Raw genomic sequence first — 6,553 nt, 5'->3', positions numbered from 1 at the left:
AAGTGGCCATGATGGGAGAGGGCAGGCCTCCGAGAGCTCCGGGAACCAGGCCCAGAGTTGGCCTCAGCCAGCATGGGCCCTGAACTGTATCTAAGCTGGGAGAATTTTTTTTTAAGTTTTTACTTAGTAGAATCCCAAACAGGCTCCACGCTGTCAGCACAGAGCCCCACGTGGGGCTCGAACCCACGAACCACGAGATCATGACCTGAGCCAAAATCAAGAGTGGGTCACTTAACTGAGCCACGCAGAGGCCCCTATGCTGGGAGAATTTTGCCTTCTACTCAGCACGCCAGGGGTGGCCTTAATACAAAAAGCTGGCAACCCCAGGATGTGAGTCAAATTTCCTGTGACTCCCGGAAGCTCCGAGGGTTGTGTGTGCAGCTGGGAACCGAACCGTGCACCTTCCGGCCCCACATGAGTGCCTCTGGGGTGCTTGGCCAGGCGTGAGTGTTAATGTCCTCCTGTCCCTGGGCAGGATTGTTACTTTTGTCAAACTCGATGGAAGTAAGATCGTATTTCTACAAGTTGGACGTGAACAGATGAGTGAGTGACTTTTTTTCCCAGACTCATTCAGTCAAGGAAAGCGATACGAACACACGGAGATGATGGTGTGGGGTCAGATCTCAGTGGCGCCGTTTCCCCGGCACACCTCCCTCATAGCTCCCCCTGACGGTGTCCACCCTGCCCACAAGGATGGGTGTCCCCGTGACCCTTCACTTTCCCATGGCTTTCCTCATCCACATTTCTCTTGTGCCCTTTTTTCACCTGAAAACATTCTCCAACACCCTAAAATGCGAAAACAAGACACTCCACCCGTTCACCCATGAGCTGTAAAACAGCCACCTGCTGTGTATACCCTGCGCTGTGCCGGGTGGGCGCTGTGTTCCCCAGAGAGAACAGACAGGACCCTCCGTTTCCCTGGGACTTAGTAGATGCAGAGTCCGGAAGTCATAACGAACAGTGAGGTCAAGGAAGGGAATGGTTCCAACGGTCGGGGTCTGGGGGAGCAGCGGCACGTGGTCAGACAGCCCACAGCGTTCGGTGGCTCCCGCCTCAGGAGCGGGAGCAGAGTGGGGTCCGGCGTGGCTGCTGCTCCAGGTGAGGGCAACGGGACCTTACCCTCACTGTGACCCCGAGCTACTTTGCAAAGAGCTCTGAGCTGCAGCGTTGAGAAAGGGCCGTGGGACGAGAGCAGAGGCAGAGGTACAGGCGGAGGAGCCCTGGAGTCACAGTTGGGGGAATGGGGACCGCGGGTGGGCAGTGCCCGCAGCAGTTCTGTCCACAGCACACTGGAAGGGTAGGTGACATCCAAGGGCAGAGGCTGCAGGGCCTGGCTCGGGCTCAGACGGGCTTCCCGCCGCCCATTCATTCCCGCCTCCTGGAGCTTCCCATCCTGCTAACTGGCCTGGCCCTCCAATTCCTCACGCCTCCGCCACCAGCCACCACCACCCCAAATGCTGCCAAAGGGCCAAATCCAGACACCTCAGAGCTCACGACCCCTTCTGGTGGCATTCAGCACAGGAAGCACAGGTGCACGATCTCTGGAGGCTCTGCTCTGCCTCCCGCGCCTCAGACTTGCCAACCCCTCAGGTGACATTGTTCCCAGGAGCCCATGCTGGCCCCACTGCCTTTCAACGTTTTTTTTGTTTTTTTTTTTGTTGTTTTTTTTTTTTTTTTTTTTTTTATTTTTGGGACAGAGAGAGACAGAGCATGAACGGGGGAGGGGCAGAGAGAGAGGGAGACACAGAATCGGAAACAGGCTCCGGGCTCCGAGCCATCAGCCCAGAGCCCGACGCGGGGCTCGAACTCACAGACCGCGAGATCGTGACCTGGCTGAAGTCGGACGCTTAACCGACTGCGCCACCCAGGCGCCCCCCCACTGCCTTTCAAGACCAAATCCATCAGACACCGAGGCTTCACCCGGCCCCACCGCTGACCCCAGGTGGCTCACTCAGGCTCTGATTGCTCGGTATAGGTGACGTAGGACAGAGGCTCTGGAATTGGGAGGAACCTGTACTTCCCCTCTGATGTCGAAGAGTAGATCAGACCTTCTGCATGAGCAGTCCTCAGATGATACGTGACTCGGGTAGCTTTCACTTTAAAAACTTCGCTAGCTTTTTTTTTTTTTTTTTTTGACTCTGCAAACCAGAATTCCTAGCATAAGTTTCTCAAACATCTACGGACCGAAATAGATCAAATTGTTTCCCAACCTCTCCTCTCCCCATCAAGAAGTCCTACTCCCTCTCAACCAATATTCCAGCTGTGAGAACAGCCACTGACTTTAACATCCATGTGAGTCACCGCTGCCCCAAGAGGTCAGAAAAATGCAAAGAAGCCAGAGAAGGGAGCAAATGCCTTCCAGCCATAGAGTAAGGTGGGCCCTTGGGGGCGCCAAGCGCTTACCGCACCAGGCGGTAGGGGAAGGTGAAGTTGTCAACCGTTCAACTGCTTTCACCGTCCCTTTTGGGTCTCCGCACCATTATACATCTGCAGCCACCTCCCTTAGCCTGCCTTTAGCTGTGTTCAGCTTCTGGAGAGCAGCCGCTTCAGGGAGAATTGGACCTATAGGACCTGCCACACAGCACCCCCACAGCCTGAGTGCAGCAGACATGGCATTTCCCGGCATGCACTCAATTTATTTCTTGTGATGCTCAGGTGAAAAGCTCCCCAAACCATCTGGAGAACGGTGGACTTCCCACAATGAACGTCTGCATCTTCTGCTGTACAGAACACCATCCGGGAGGCTCTGAGTTTGTGCATCTGACGTCTTATTATTTAAGGGTCTGTGTTCTAGGCAATGCAGTAAAGTGGGTGAAGCGAGCCTTCTGCCTGGGATGGCTTCAGACGGCCCGGAACTTGCTTCCTCCACCCTCCCTCTCTGGGTGGAAGGAGCGCTGTTTTCCCCACGCACAGCTTGGTGCCCACTGAGGAAGTGTACATTCTGCTCCTCGGGCCACGTCTCTGAAGGTCGGCTTAGCCTCCTTCCTTCCTCAGCAGCCGACTGCCACCCATCCTGGAAGACCGCCAGTCATCGCTTCCTCTAAGAGACCTTGCCTCCTCCACTTCCCCTCCTCCTGGACTGGATTTAGTGCCCTCCTGTGCACTCATTGCCACCATTCAGCAAATAAAAGTAAAGAGGGATGTCTTATTTGCTTGGTGCCGGGCACTTCAAGGTGCTGAACAGAGGCTCCTGGCTGGCTCAGTCGGTAGAGCACATGACTTTTTTTTTTTTTTTTATGTTTGTTTATTTTTGAGAGAGAGACAGAGTGTAAGCGGGGGAGGGGCAGAGAGAGAGGGAGACACAGAATCCAAAGCAGGCTCCAGGCTCTGAGCTGTCAGCACGGAGCCCGATGTGGGGCTTGAACTCACGGACCACGAGATCATGACCTGAGCCGAAGTCAGGTCCTTAACCGACTGAGCCACCCAGGCGCCCTGAGCATGTGATTCTTAATCTCAGGGTCCTGAGTTCAAGTCCCACATTGGACATGGAGCCTACTTAAAATAAAACAAAGTACTGAATAAATAAATACTTCTGCATGAATCTCCAGCTTGTGTGTTTGCTCCTTGAGGACAACTATCATATTTTACTCACCTTTCTAGCTCTGGCATCGTGCAAGCACACAGCAGCTGCCCAATAAATACGATTGTTTGACAAATACTGTACCTATTATATACACATCCAGCCCCTAACACCTCAGGAATCACAATATGAATGCCTTGGATAAGTTAATTTGTACATGAGTAGAAAGGATCGAGGTCAGGGAAGGGGCTTTTCAGCCTAAGGTTGAACAAAAATCACTGGGGGAAAAACACGATCACTGCACTGGAAGGGTCCTGTCCAAAAACTTAGAGCCAGAGAGAGGATCAAAGACCCAGATAGAGGAGCTGAAAGTATAAAAGAGGAGAGCGGCGCCTGGGTGGCTCAGTCAGTTAAACATCGATCGGACTGTGGCTCAGGTCATGATCTCTTAGGTCGTCAGTTTGAGCCCCGCTTTGGGTGAGCCCTGCTTCTCTCTCTCTTTCTCTGTTCCTCGTGGGATTCTCTCTCTCCCTCTCTCTTTGTCCCTCACTCGCTTGTACCCTCTCTCAAAAAAAAAAAAAAAAACAAAAACAAAAACAAAACCTGTTAGGAGAAAACAGAGGAATAATCTTTATAACTTTGCATTAGTTAATAGTGTTTTAGGTATGACACCCAAAGTACAAATGCCAAAAGAAAAAATAGGGAGAGTGGATTTACTCATATCGTGGTGTATATGAGTGCTTCGTTCCGTTTTATGGCCAAATAATATTCCATTGTGTGGATATACTACATTTTATTTATCCATTCACCACTTGGTGGACACTTGGGTTATTTCTCCTTTGGGGCTATTTATTGTGAATAATGCTGCCATGAACATTTATGTATCCATTTTGTATGGAACTATGTTTTTTATTTATTGTTGAGAGAGAGAGAGCGGGGGGGGGGGAGGGCAGGCAGAGAGAAGGGGACAGAGGATCCGAAGCGGGCTCCATGCTGACAGCAGAGAGCCCGATGTGGGGCTTGAACCCACGAACCACATGACCTGAGTCAAAGTAAAACGCGTAATTGACGGGGCCACCTAGGTGCCCCATTTATTTCTTTTTTTAATGTTTGTTTATTTTGTGTGTGTGAGAGAGAGAGAGTCAGGGGGAGGGGCAGAGAGAAGGAGAGAGAGAATCCCAAGCAGGCTCTGCACTGTCAGCACAGAGCCCAATGTGGGACTCGAACCCACGGACTGTGAGATCATGACCTGAGCCAAAATCAAGAGCTGGACCCTTAACTGAGCTTCCCAGGCTCCCCTGGAACCTATATTTTCAATTCTCTTGGGTTATGTACCTAGGAGCAGAATTGCTGAGCCTTCTCTTTACTTTTTGAGGAATTGCCAAACACTGTTGCAACATTTTACATTCTCACCAGCAACCTGTGAGGGTTCCAGCTCTGCCTCATATCATGAACTCTTAGTAGTGTTTGTCTTTTTGGCGACAGCCATCCTGGTGACTGTGAAACGGTATCTTATTGTGGTTTTGGTTTGCGTTTCCCTGATTACTAACAGGTGCTGAGTATCTTTTCTTGTGCTTATTGGTCATTTGTGTATCTTCTTTGGAGAAATGTCTGTTGAACTCCTTCACCCATTTTTATTTTTATTATTTTTTGTTTTTTTTTATTATTTTTTGAACATGAAATTTATTGTCAGATTGGTTTCCATACAACACCCAGTGCTCATCCCGACAGGTGCCCTCCTCAATGCCCATCACCCCCTTTCCCCTCCCTCCCAGCCCCCATCAACCCTCAGTTTCTTCTCAGTATTTAAGAGTCTATTATGGTCTGCCTCCTTCTCTCTCTGTAACTTCTGCTTCCCCCTGCCACTCCCCCCTGGTCTTCTGTTAAGTTTCTCAGGATCCGCATAAGAGTGAAAACATATGGTATCTGTCTTTCTCTGTATGGCTTATTTCACTTAGCATCACACTCTCCAGTTCCATCCACGTTGCTACAAATGGCCATATTTCATTCTTTCTCATTGCCAAGCAGTATTCCATCGTGTATATAAACCACAACTTCTTTATCCATTCATCCATTTTTATTTTTTAAAAATGTTTATTTTTGAGAGAGAGAGAGCATGAGAGGAGGAGGGGCAGAGAGAGGGGGAAAGAGAATTCCAAGAAGTCTCTGTGTTGATAGCAGACAGCCTGATGCAGGGCTTGAACTCACAAGCTGCGAGATCATGACCTGAGCCAAAGTCGGATGCCTAACCGACTGAGCCACCAAGGTGCCCTGGCCTTCACCCATTTTTAATTTGGATTATTAACTTTTTTATCATTGAATTGTAAGAACTCTTTGCATATTCTAGATGTAAGCACTTTATCAAATATGTGACTTGGAAATATTTTCTCCCATTCTGTAGATTGTCTTTTCATTTGGAAAGTATCGTTTTTCAGTACAAAATATTTTTTAATTTTGAAAACATAGGCCCACACAAAAACAGATACACAAATGTTCGTGGCAGCATTATTTACAATAGCCCCAAAGTAGAAATAACCCAAATGTCCACCACGTGATGAAGGGATAAACCAAATGCTGTATGTCCATGCAATGGAATACTATTTGGCCATAAAAAGGAACGAAGTATTTACAATATGAGTAAATTACAATTACTCATATTTACAATATGAGTAAATCTTTTTAAAAGCTATTTATTTACTGGGTTGCTTGTTTATTTAGGAAACTCTATGCCCAGAATGGGGCTTGAACTCACAAACTCGAGATCAAGAGTCACATGTTCTACCGACTGAGCCAGCCAGGTGCCCAAGAGTAAATCTTGAGAACATTATATTAAGTGAAAGAAGCCATTTGCAAAAGATCACATATTGTGAATTCTATTGCTACGAAATGTCCAGAACAGGCAGACCTATGGAGACAGAAAGTAGATTACTGGTTGCTTAGGACTGGGGCCAAGAGAGGCAGTGAGGAGTGACCATTAATGGGTACAGGGTTTCTTTTAAAAGAACAAAAAAGTTCTAAAATTACATTGTAGGG

The sequence above is a fragment of the Panthera tigris genome, chromosome D3, assembly GCF_018350195.1.
Source record: "Panthera tigris isolate Pti1 chromosome D3, P.tigris_Pti1_mat1.1, whole genome shotgun sequence".
Lineage (NCBI taxonomy): Eukaryota > Metazoa > Chordata > Mammalia > Carnivora > Felidae > Panthera > Panthera tigris.
The sequence above is the reverse complement of the archived record's forward strand: the minus strand, read 5'-3'. Positions refer to the sequence as shown.